The 12,018-nt window shown below is 39.8% G+C and overlaps 1 pseudogene; it reads right to left on the reverse strand.

The window, feature by feature from the left end:
• Positions 1 to 9,515: 9,515 nt before the first annotated feature.
• On the reverse strand, positions 9,516 to 10,042 carry LOC114227862 (60S ribosomal protein L36a-like; annotated as a pseudogene).
• Positions 10,043 to 12,018: the final 1,976 nt, after the last annotated feature.

Raw genomic sequence — 12,018 nt, forward strand, 5'->3', positions numbered from 1 at the left:
TGTCATAGCCACCAATGACTTCCATTTCCTTTTATTTCTTCCCACATTATGCTTTTTAGATTTAATAATTCTTGTAGATCTAGTTCATGTCCTTTAACTACCTTAAGGTTTCCCATTTAATGAATAAATTGCAATTATCTTCAGTCCTACTGATGGACAGCAAGCTTGTTTCCTCTATTCCCTGTTATAAAAGCGTTATAATGAACAATACTGTATTCCCTCCCCTTGTATACACGTGAATCTGCAAGCAAGTAATAGAGAATGCAAGTGTCAGTACCAACTATCTTTTATTTTCAGTTCCCTCATTGACCTACAGAAACATATATATTCTCCTATCCCAAGTTCCCCTGGGGAGGCAGGGAGGCTCTTCCCTCCTACTGTGCCTAGAGAGCTCATAGACTGGAATATAATGTCAAATAAATACCCCACAGCCTTCTAATGACCTTGCGATAAAGAGTCAAGGCTGTCCATACACAGTCTGCCATCTGCTCACATCTGGCATCACTGCCCAACTTTAATACTTCAGTGAGTGCTTTTTCACCATTTTTGAAAAAGAAAAAATTATGTGAGCAAATGCCAGAGTTTGCTGTGCTTTAGCTGTTTAAATGAAGCGCAGCCTAGCAGGAAGAAACAGATCAAATATATTGGAAATGTGCCACCATCTTCCTTTGTGACCACAGCAAAGTCACTCTGCCTTTCTGTGTTGCCATTTCTCATTCATGAAATTACATTACTGTATTCACCTTTTGATTAATTTAATAAATAAAATACCCAAAAGTGTTAACTAAATATACCTAGCACTTTTAACCCTTATTTGGAATTAAGAGAAGAGTCATGTGCATACATATTGACTTTGACCCTCCAAGGTCATTTTTGCCAACCCCAAAGTCTGGAGGCAACAGTATGATTTTGTATGAGAGTAAATCCATTACTATCACTAACTTGAGCGGTCTTGCAAAATACTTGCTATTTTATTCACTTATGCTAACCTTCAAATTTTTCTTAGATCCATATTTTTGTCATATTTGTATCTATATCATATACTTGGTAAGTGGTGTTCATTTTACATATCAGACTGAAAATTGTATGAACTAAGATTATATAACCCCAAAATACTGACTTTAAACAAGAAAATAAATCATTATGCATTTCTGGTTCTTAAAACCACTGAAATGGTTTCTTTAAACTTCATTAGATTTGTAGTCACTCTTGAATATGGCAAATAAAACATTTCTAGCCTTACTCCTCAGAAGATTCACTATCCATGAGTGTCTAAAAATATGAAATGTTTCATTTAATATATTCTTTTTAAGATCCAAATAAAGCTTTGGATAGTTCCAGACCAACTTCCTTTCCTAAGATGCTGAGTAGTTGCTAGCCCCAAAGAGGTAACCCCTAAATCATTTTGGTTATTAACACTTTAAACAAACTAGCTGGTCAGCACAGCTAGCTGAGATTAGTCAGGATCCTTCTAGAAATGGAACTATCAAAGGAAGTCCAGAATCCCAGAATTATTGGATACAGGAGTACACACTGGGATGTAAAAAGAAGGTATTCAGCAGGTGTAGGGCATCTAGGAGGCTGGGCCCATAGGGAGGAGAGACTGAGACTTTAAGGAAGAACAATAATACTAAAGACAAAATGCCTAATTTCAAATTTTGCCACTTATGAGAACAGAAGACTAGAAGTCCCACAGGAAGGTCTTACAGCCCAAGCTCCAGGGCATCTAAGCAAGTTAGAGGGCCTTCTCTGAAAAGCAGCTGGTACAATCTCAGAGAATGGCCCAGTCATGCTGACTAATACATTTTCAAACCTGTGAAGTCCCTAGAATAAGAATAACCTGAGTAAGAGGTTAAGAGACAACAGGGACCCAAGCAGAATAGACAATTATCACCTATGCTTCATCCTTTTTATTACAAATATCTCTTCTATTTGAACCATAACTTTTCATAAAGTTGATTAGACAATCACAACTTTTGAGGGCAATGGTGGCAAGGCATATATAATTTGGAAGCAGCCCAAGCGTCCATCAGTGGGGATGAGTGAATCAAAAGCCTGTGGTACATTTACACAATAGAATACAAGTTGGCCATAAAAAAGAAGGAACTCTTACCCTCTGTAACAATATGGATGGACCTGGAAAGTATGGTAAGTGAAGTAAATCAGTCAGAGAAAGATGAGTACCATATGATATCACTCATATGTGAAACCTAATGAACAAAATAAACTAACAAACAAAATAGAAATAGACTTACAGAGAACAGACTGACAAACTGTCAGAGGAGGGGGAATTGAGGGGCTAGATGAAAGACAGTGAAGGGATTAAGGGAAAAAAAACCCTCATAGACACAGATAATAGCATGGTGATTACCAGAGGGACAGATGGAGTGGGGTAAGTAGAAGAGGGTAAAAGGAGGATAAATGGTGATGGAAGAAGACTTGACTTGAGGTGGTGAACATACAATACAATATACAGATGATGTCTTATAGAATTATATACCTGAAACCTACATAATTTTATTACCAATGTCACTCCAATAAATTAAAAAAAAAGAAAAAATAATAATTGTTTCTTGCTAAAAATTTCTTTTAGGTCAGTGGCTTCCAAGCATGAATGTGATTATGCAACACATTCTTCTATAGAAGTTCCTTAAAAAATAGATTCTGTGCCCCAACATGGACCCAGAAATGTTTTCTTCACAAGTTTTACTGGAGGTTTATAAACTATATTAGCATTTTAAAAGAAACATCTTTTGGCTTTGTGGAATTCTCTCTATTATATGTTTGTTGTGTATTTTATTTACTTCTATTCTCATATTCATTTTTTCCTCCCTTCTACTTCCTTTGGCTTCATTTTGCTATTTCTTTTCTACTTCTTGGGATGAATGTTTGGCTCATTAATTTTCAGTCTATCTTTTTTTAATTATATGGCTATTAAGACTATAAATTTTCCTCTGTGTTTGACTTTCATTATATCCTACAAGTTTTAAATGTAGTGTTTTCAATATTATCCACTTAAAATATTTTCTAATGCCCATAGCTTTTCTATTCAATTTATAAGTATATATTTCTTAATCATCAAATATATGGTGATAGTATTATTGCCTTTTAAATTTTAATGTAAACTTCACTGCACTGTAGTCTGAGAACGTGCACTATATGGATTCAGTCTTTTTAAATTTGTTTTCTGATGTTTACATGCCTGCCTTTTACTTGTCTCATCATGGTATATAGTTTTAAAAGAATAATATTTTATTAATTCTAAAATCTCAGCTCCCACAGACAATAGGGTGATAAAAGCCTGGGGTAAGGGGTGGAGGCAGGTTGGAGGAGATCACTGGCAGGCTGGGGGGAAGGGGACATATATAATACTTTCAACAGTAAAGTTTTAAAAATTAAAAAAATAAATAAACCTCAGATCTCTTGTTTTGTTTCTCCTGTCTATTATTTGGTAGTTTCACCCATATTGCTTTGTTTCCTTGTGTGCTTTGTTATTTTTTATTGTGAGCACCACATCTTTTCTGGAAAATCATTTGTGGAAAGTCTTTAGGGCTTACAATAATATTTCTTTAGTGAGGTTTTTCTTTTGCTTTTACCACATAGTCTTGACCAGCCCAGGACCACTTTAGACGGGTTTTGGGGCTATTCAGGTGATATAATTTGGAGGTACAAATTGGCAGGAAGGCTAGCTTGTAGTTGTAAAGTTACCGTCCCTGAGGTGGTAGGCCTTTTGGGGCCTTAGCACTATGAAGACTGGTCTTCTATTCAATATCCCCACATGGATGGGCCCTGGGATTGATTTCTGTCCCCTGCACAGCTAATTTCATCAAAGCAGAAGCTCAGTTTTGCAAATGCTCTACGGGTCTAAGCAGCTTCTCTTTGTTCCCTTTCTGTTAGATTGTAATCTTACTATTGTGTCAGCTCTTCCATGATTTTTTTAAAGATATATTTTTATTGATTTTAGAGAGGAAGGAAGAGGGAGAGAGAGATAGAAACATCAATGATGAGAGAGAATCATTGATTGGCTGCCTCCTGCACATCCCACACTGGGGATCAAGCCCAAAATCCAGGCATATGCCCTGACCAGGAACCAAACCGTGATCTCCTGGTTCATAGGTTGAAACTCAACTACTGAGCCACACCAGCTGGGCTCCTCCATGATTTTAAGAGAACAAAAAAGTATATTTTACAGTATTATTAATTTGTTTTTCAGTGTGAGGATGGACCTAAATAACCTAACCTGTCATATGACTCCAAACGAGAGTCTTCAGTTTAATTCATTCAGCCTGGCCACTCCCCAGAGCCCAGGACATGGGGCTGTCAACAGTCTGGACCATGATTACAGCACATAAGGGCCACCCTCTCCTTAGCTCCTCTCTGGAAACTCCCTGAGATAGACATGTGACACTGAGCCAGGGACAGACCTGTCACCAGAAGAAGGAGAGAATGGGTGCTAGAGAGACCAAAACAATAATGTCCACCACACAGTTTTTTAAAATTATTTCACCACTACCAAGAGGTAGATATTCACTCTCTTTTACCTGAAGGAAACAATGGCTCCATGAGGCTAAGCAACTTTTCCAATTTCATATGATTAGGAAGAGCCAGAGCCGATTCAAACCTGCGTCTCTCTGACTCCACAGTCCATCTTCTTAACCACTGCACCTCCTACAAGTTACTCATCCTTTAACTGGCCACTCACATTGTGTCTCTAATGCAACAGGACTCAGGGCATGGCGCTTCTGGTAGACAGAAAGGAGAACATGGGCCAACCCAAGTGAGCAGCTCAGGGGCCAGTGGCACGTAGGTGAATGTGCTGAGGTAGGATGAGGAAGAGACACTGGACAAACCAAGCATAGTCTGCATACTTTGCATTTCTGCCAAGATGGGCCTACTCTTCTACCGAGTCTTAGGAAGGTAAGAAAACGTGACTCAAGTAAAACTAGACTTGCACTGCCTTGCCTCCACCCTATGGCCAATTTCAATAAACATCACATCCAGAAAGAAAAAGTTATAAGTCTAATTCCAAAAAGCATTGCAAGGATTACAGGCTTTAACTGGCATTCCAAGAGGCAAGAGCAGCCTACAGGTGAGAGTGCAGCTTATACAACACCGCAAGGCTTCTTCTCCTTCGGAGTTCTCCCCTCTGCACTTCTCAAGGAAACCGCCCAAACTGCTACGTCGCCACCTGTCACATTTCAACTCGTTTCTCCCTCTTCTCTCTTCACGTAGCTTTTCTGCCTCCCTGGTCTTGGATGTCCGTGACCAGGTAGCTTCAGCTTGTCCCTACATAGAACCTTATATTCCACTTGTTATGACTTTAAAGACATTTTTCTTCTCAGAGTACAGTACACTGATCAGTCCAATTAAGGCTTAGTAGAAAGAGTTCAGCAAAGAATTGGTGAGGCAGGAGAGGAGGGAAGTTTGCATATGCTTTTTCACTTTAAAGTTTCTCCTTTGCTTTCTCCCAAGTTTCCAATGTACATAACACAGTGCTTTGAGGAATAGAAGATGGACCTAAATAATATTGTGTGAGGTGAGAGCTAAGCTTAAACAAGTCACTATAGCAAATGATCTGCCTTATGAGAAAAGACATTTTATTCTCTCTGTAGACACTGAAAACACTTATTGGATAGGAATCCAACGTGTAGTTTAGGATAAAATTGTTCTTTGTCCTTCAATGTCTTTGTTTGTTCCCAGCAATAATGTCCCTGTAAAACATTATTGCTAATCTAATATTGCATGGTTTCTTAGTCCTAGATCTTTTATAACCAGCTGCCATATAAGGTGATTCAGTATCTATACATAAGTAATTTCAAAAGAAACTCTACCAATGATGCAGTGACTTGCAGACATGCAGAGTATAAGTCAACTGCCTGTCAGTAATAAATCAAATGCCCTGATAACTGACCTGGCAGGTTTTCATCTTGGATTTCCATTTTATTCACCAGATATATCCTTTTGGGAAAGCTTAAGTGCTTTTGAAATGAAAGCAAACTAAATTGGTTCTTCTGCAAAAGATAACACCAGGCATTGTTTACTTGTTTAAAAAGAAATTGGTTGGATTAATTTGAAAATTATTTGTCTTGGTCTTAGTGTTTTGTGCTATTTTTATCATCTGTGTTTATTCCGTAAGAAACAGGCACTTTTTCCACACAACAAACTAAATCACATAATAAGAGAGACTCATTTAGATAAAATCATCTTTCATCCTACCCCAACATACCAAGCATTCTCACTCAAGTAATCTCTGGTTGTCTCTCCTTTCTTCAATAGTACTCACCATGGCGCGCGCGCGCGCACACACACACACACACACACACACACACACACACACACCTGTCTCTCCCATCAGCCTCTGTACCCCTTGACATAGGGACTAGAGGGGTAATGTGTGCCCCATGGAAGATGCTTAATATTATTTTTATTCATTCTAATGTACATTTACTTTTTTAGTAATATTTTAGTAATTCATAAATAAAGATACTTCTTCCAATAAATAGCATGTTATACTTTAAATGGCAGCCTTTTTTTCTTAATGGCATGTAAAATAATCATGCATCTGAAACTTGGTAGTGTCTTATACTCAATGAAAGATGTTGCTGAACTGTACCTAATGAGAGAGATTCATAAAGGGTTTGGGGGAACCTGTTAATGTAGTCTAGTTAAAAATACAAAGAGTAAGTGACCAAATGATAGAAATTCAGAACATGGAGTGGGAAAGAACTTCCCTAAAAATTAAAGAAGTCAGGGTTACAATTCCAGTGGTACATATTTGTTGAGCATTTATTTGCCAGGCACTTTTCTTGGTGCTGTGAATATAGAGGTGAACAAAACAGCCCTGTGGAACTTACATCATAGTAGGGGAAACAGACAATAAACTGAAAATGAATGTATACTGTCAGTTGATAAAAAGTGCTATGAAGAAAAAACAAAGTGGCCTGGAAAAAAATAGGGAAGGGAAGTGGAGGGAGATTGCTATTTTAGATGAGGTGATCAGGGTAGTCTTTGAGGAGGTGGCCCTTGCACAGGGAAGGAAATAATGCAAGTGAGATGCCTCCTGGGAGCAGAACCCTCTGGAAAAGGAAGGAGGAAGTGGACCACTGCAGAAAACAACACACGTGCTGCCGGTGTTTGAGACCAGAAAGGAGGCTATTGTGCTGTAGCCAGGGAGCGTGTAGTAGAGTTCCAGGAGGTGAGGCAAAAAGGGCTTTAGGGGCCTATCATGTAGGCTTTAGAAGTCACTATAGGGATTTGGCTTTTATCCTGAACCATGTGGGAACCTATCAGGAGTTTTGAACAAGGAGTGACATGGCCTGACCTATGTGTGGGGTTGTGCACTGCTGTATGTGGGTGGGGGTGAAGGGAGAATAGGGTGGGGGTGGGCAAGATGGAAACAGAAAGAATAATAAGTAGGCTACTACTGTAATCCAGGTGAGAGGTGGTGGTAGCTGGGGACAGGGTGGTAGCAAATTTCTGGATAAATTTCAAAGGTAGAACTGTCAGGATTAGCTAATAAATAAATGAATAAATTAGGTATGGAATATGGAAGAATGAAATCAACGGTGATGGCAAGATTTTTGACCTAAGCAACTGGTAGAATGGAGTTGCCATTTACTAAGATGGGGAGGAGTCTGGGAAGAATGGTTTGGAGAATAAAAGAAAAACACAAGAGCTCATTTTGGTTGTATTAAATTAGGGATGTCTAGTAATATTCAAGGGGTGATGTCTAGACATGAGCCTATACTTTGGCAAAGAGGTAGAAGATGGAAATATAAATGGGGAGACATGAACATACATGTGGAATTTTAGGATATATAAAATCTTCTAGACTGTAGATTGAGGGTATAGGGTGGGAGTGGGGACAGAGAGACGGAGCCTTGGGACAATCCAATGCGAATGATCAGGGAGAAGAGGAGGAAGCAGGAAAGGAAGTGGAGAGGAGCAATCAGGAAGGTGGATGGGAATCAGGACAGAGTAGGGTCCCAGATTACAAGTGAAGGATCAAGAGAGGAATAATTTTGTCAAATTCTACTGATGAATAAGATAGAGACTGAGATGTGACAGTTGCTTTTTGGAAGCAAGGTGGTTATTAGTGACCTTTACCAGAGATGATTCAGTGGAATGTAAGGACAAAAACCTGGTTTGGAACAGTTAAAGGAAGAACAGAAGGAGAAATGAAAATGAAAAACAGCAATTACAAACCACTCTTTCCAGAGGGATACAGACATGCAGTGTCAGCCAGAAAAGGATACAGGATCAACAAGAGGTTCTGTTTTATTTTAAAGGTAGGAGATACAGCGTATTAATACTCATTAAGAAAGGGTACTCAATCTCTTAGACCCTTCTCTCTAGTCTCTCTGAATTAATTAATACAACTGGGGGGAAACATGCAATTGAGGTCAAAATTTGGCATCCATTCAGTTAAACTCTGAAAGGAATATCACTTACAGCTTTACATTGCTCAAAAGGATCTAGAGAATCAGTTTTTTAAAAACTATTCTGATCTGCTTTGTTTCTTAATAAGTAACATTCAGGGAAAGGGGGTGGTATTTTCACATACTTTTAATTGGAAGTAGAAAATGAAAGAGTGCCGTGTGCCAGCAAAATTTGTTCATTTCAATATTAAATCACATCGACAACAGAAGAACAAGGCCATATTCTAAAATGAAATAATCCCATCACTATGCTCCTCTTCTGCAATATCAGAGCTGACAGATAACAGTCTCCTCCTGACATCTGCTACAGTAGACGGCTGGCAGCAACATGCACCACGTTGATTCTATTTACTGTAGAAGAGCTACACTGAGTTAATGAGTGTTCTAGCCCAGTGGTTCAGGGTCCTGGCTGCGCATTTGATTTACCAGGGCCTGTGGCCCACCCTAGAGATTATGATCCATTTGGTCTGAGTTGGCAAGCAGACGTGGGTACGTTTTAAAACATCCCCAGGTGATTTTGATGTGCATTGGGAGCGGAGAACCACTGCCTAGCATTTAAGCTTTTCACCTCAAGGTGAAAAAAAAAAAGTCATAGCTGACTATGAGTAAAAGGCTTGAAATTTGATCTAATCTCCAAAGCAGAACACAGGAAATAGCCACCCTCACTGGAAGTAATCTACCATAGAATTCTGCTCTACCACGGAGAGCACACTCCCACAACTCTGCTTGGGTGGCAGCTCCATGCGCTGCCCAGTGAAAGAGGGAGGGTGACTTGGCATCTGTGGGCAGGATTTTTCTTTTCCCCCTAGTGACTGAGATGACTATTGAAGCCCTCAGAGCATTCAGAAACAAATTGCTTTTTCTTTGTTCTTTAGACTACATTTGACAGCAGGGTGGAAGGAGAAGCGAGGCTGCCATGAAGCTTATTTTAGGCGTGTGCTGGAGGGAGGGCAAGAAAGAGGAAGACGCAACTGTGAACAAGAAAACACAAGGAGAACAAGAATGAAAAGGACAAAACTCAGCTGAAGCCGGATCGCTAGTGGCAAACTCACTTTTGGGTTTAACTGCCCACCTAGTTCAGATAACACCACACACATTGTTTATTATATCAATTTTTTGTTGATAACAGCAGAAGGATATTTTTTCCTCTGGATGGAACAGAGTACCACAATGAAGATCTTGAACTAAATTCGGACTTTCATGCTTTTTTTTTTTTTTTTTTGGTGAACATATCAAGGTTTTATTGTCATATGATAAAACAAAATATGAAGCTTGGAACTGGATCACCTGACCCTTTCTCTTCTTATCTCCTCCCAGTTCAAAATGCTTGCATCTCTTAATGGCCAGCATTCTCTTAGATCTGCAGTTAGGCTTAACTCATTCAAGCCTCAGCACAACCTTCTTTGTAGTTTTAGCCTTTTTTTTTCGGAAAATCAGCTTAGTTTGCCCACCATAGCCACTCTGCTTCCTGTCATAACGCCGCCTTCCCTGCGCTTACAGAGAAGCCTTGGCCTTCTTGTACGGTGTCACTTGGTGGGGTTGATGCTTGCCACACTTCCTACGGAAAGTTCGGCGGGTTTTAGGAACGTTCACCATGTTTGTGAGCGCTATCAGCAGGGAAAGGTGGTCTTTCATTTCCACTCAGAAATTTGATTTATAGGGACCAGAAAACAAATAAATGCACTCTAATCAAAACAAAGTTAAAGAACAAAAATGCACCCTCAATTTCACTGTCATTGCTCATCTATGTTTCTGTTACTCAATTCATTGCTCATACATAAAAGGGCTTCCATGTGAGCATGACTACAGAATAGATGCATCCCGGCCTCCCATCTACCACCTATCTGTTTCTAGTTGCACGTCAGATGCAGATGGGATTGCCACACTCAATCACACTCCTCGGCTGCCTCGGGGAACATTATCTTCATCAGCCCCTCTTTATGATACTAACTTTCTTGGTTAGTTCCCTTCCTTTCAGATCCTATTCCCTTACCCCACCCTGACACCCAGGCTCATACATTTAAGGTATTTTCTCCCAATACATACTATCTACCTTTATACATGTACTAGAGGCCCAGTGCATGGATTCATGCACACTGATGGGGTCCTTCAGCCTGGCCTGTGCCCTCTTGCAATGCGGGACCCCTTGGGGGTTGTCAGGCTGTTGGTTTTGGCCCGATCCCCACAGGCCAGGCTGAGAGACCCCACCGGTACACAAATTCATGCACCGGGCTTCTAGTATGCATATAAGATCTTTGGTTAATCTCTTTTTCCCTTCCCCCCTTCCCCTTCCCTCTTAGGTTCATCACTCTGTCCCATGTTTCCATGCCTGTGCATTGAGTGTCTGCCCCTCTGGTGGTCAGTGCGCATCATAGCTACCAGTCGAATGGTTGAATGGTCAAGTGATTGGATGGTTGCTTAGGCTTTTATGTGTATATATTAGTTTGCTAGGGCTGACATCTCAAAGTACCACAGACTAGGAGACTTAACCAACAGAACGTTATTTTCTCATAGTTCTGGAGGCTAGAAGTCCAATATAATGGTATAACCTGGATTTATTTCTTCTGAGGCCTCTCTCCTTGGCATGTGGATGAATGTCCTCTATAGGAAGCAACCGATAAATGCATGAATGAGTATAACAACAGGTTGATATCTCTGTCTCTGTCTCTCTCTTTTCCCTTTTCTCTCTAAAATCAATTTAAAAAAGAAGAAATTTATATATTAACTGCCTTTAAACTTATAGCACTTAGAAATAATTTTTGCCTTCTTGAATTTTATTTTCTTGGATACAAGATTCAAAATGTTTCACAACATAATACTTTTGCTTTAAAAACCTCAGCCTGAAGTAAAAACCTCATGCCCTCACCCCCCTGTTGTCTGTGTCCATTGGTTAGGCGCATATGCATGCATACAAGTCCTTTGGCTGATCTCTCCCCTTTACCCCCACCCTCCCTACCTTCCCTCTGAGGTTTGATGGTCTGATTCATGCTTCTCTGTCTCTGGATCTGTCTTTGTTCATCAGTTTGTGTTGTTCATTATATTCCATAAATGAGAGAGATCATGTGATATTTATCTTTCTCTGACTGACTTATTTCACTTAGCATAATGCTCTCCAGTTCCATCCATGCTGTTGCAAATGATAAGAATTCCTTCTTTTTTCCGCAGTGTAGTATTCCATTGTATAGATGTACCACAGCTTTTTAATCCACTCATCTGGTGATGGGCACTTAGGCTGTTTCCAAATCTTAGCTATGGTGAATTGTGCTGCTATGAACATAGGGGTGCATCTATCCTGAAGTAAACTTTTAAAAGTATCTGGGTTAGAAGGTGTGAGATAAGACTGGATAACTATGAAATAAACTAAGCTTATTTTCTGCTCATATTCATTGCTCAATCTGCCATAGCTTCCTGAGCATGACGGGATTGTAGGGGCCACACACTTAGATACTTCCGCTGGTGATGGAAAGGGGCAGGAGATGCCATAGCTTCCATGTCTCTACCTTATTTAAGGCAAGGGATCTGCTTTTAGTGAAAAATCCAAGTACAAGCATGCTATTTCCACCAAAAGATGTTTCAAAAC

The sequence above is a fragment of the Eptesicus fuscus genome, chromosome 10 (genome assembly GCF_027574615.1).
Source record: "Eptesicus fuscus isolate TK198812 chromosome 10, DD_ASM_mEF_20220401, whole genome shotgun sequence".
NCBI classification, from domain to species: domain Eukaryota; kingdom Metazoa; phylum Chordata; class Mammalia; order Chiroptera; family Vespertilionidae; genus Eptesicus; species Eptesicus fuscus.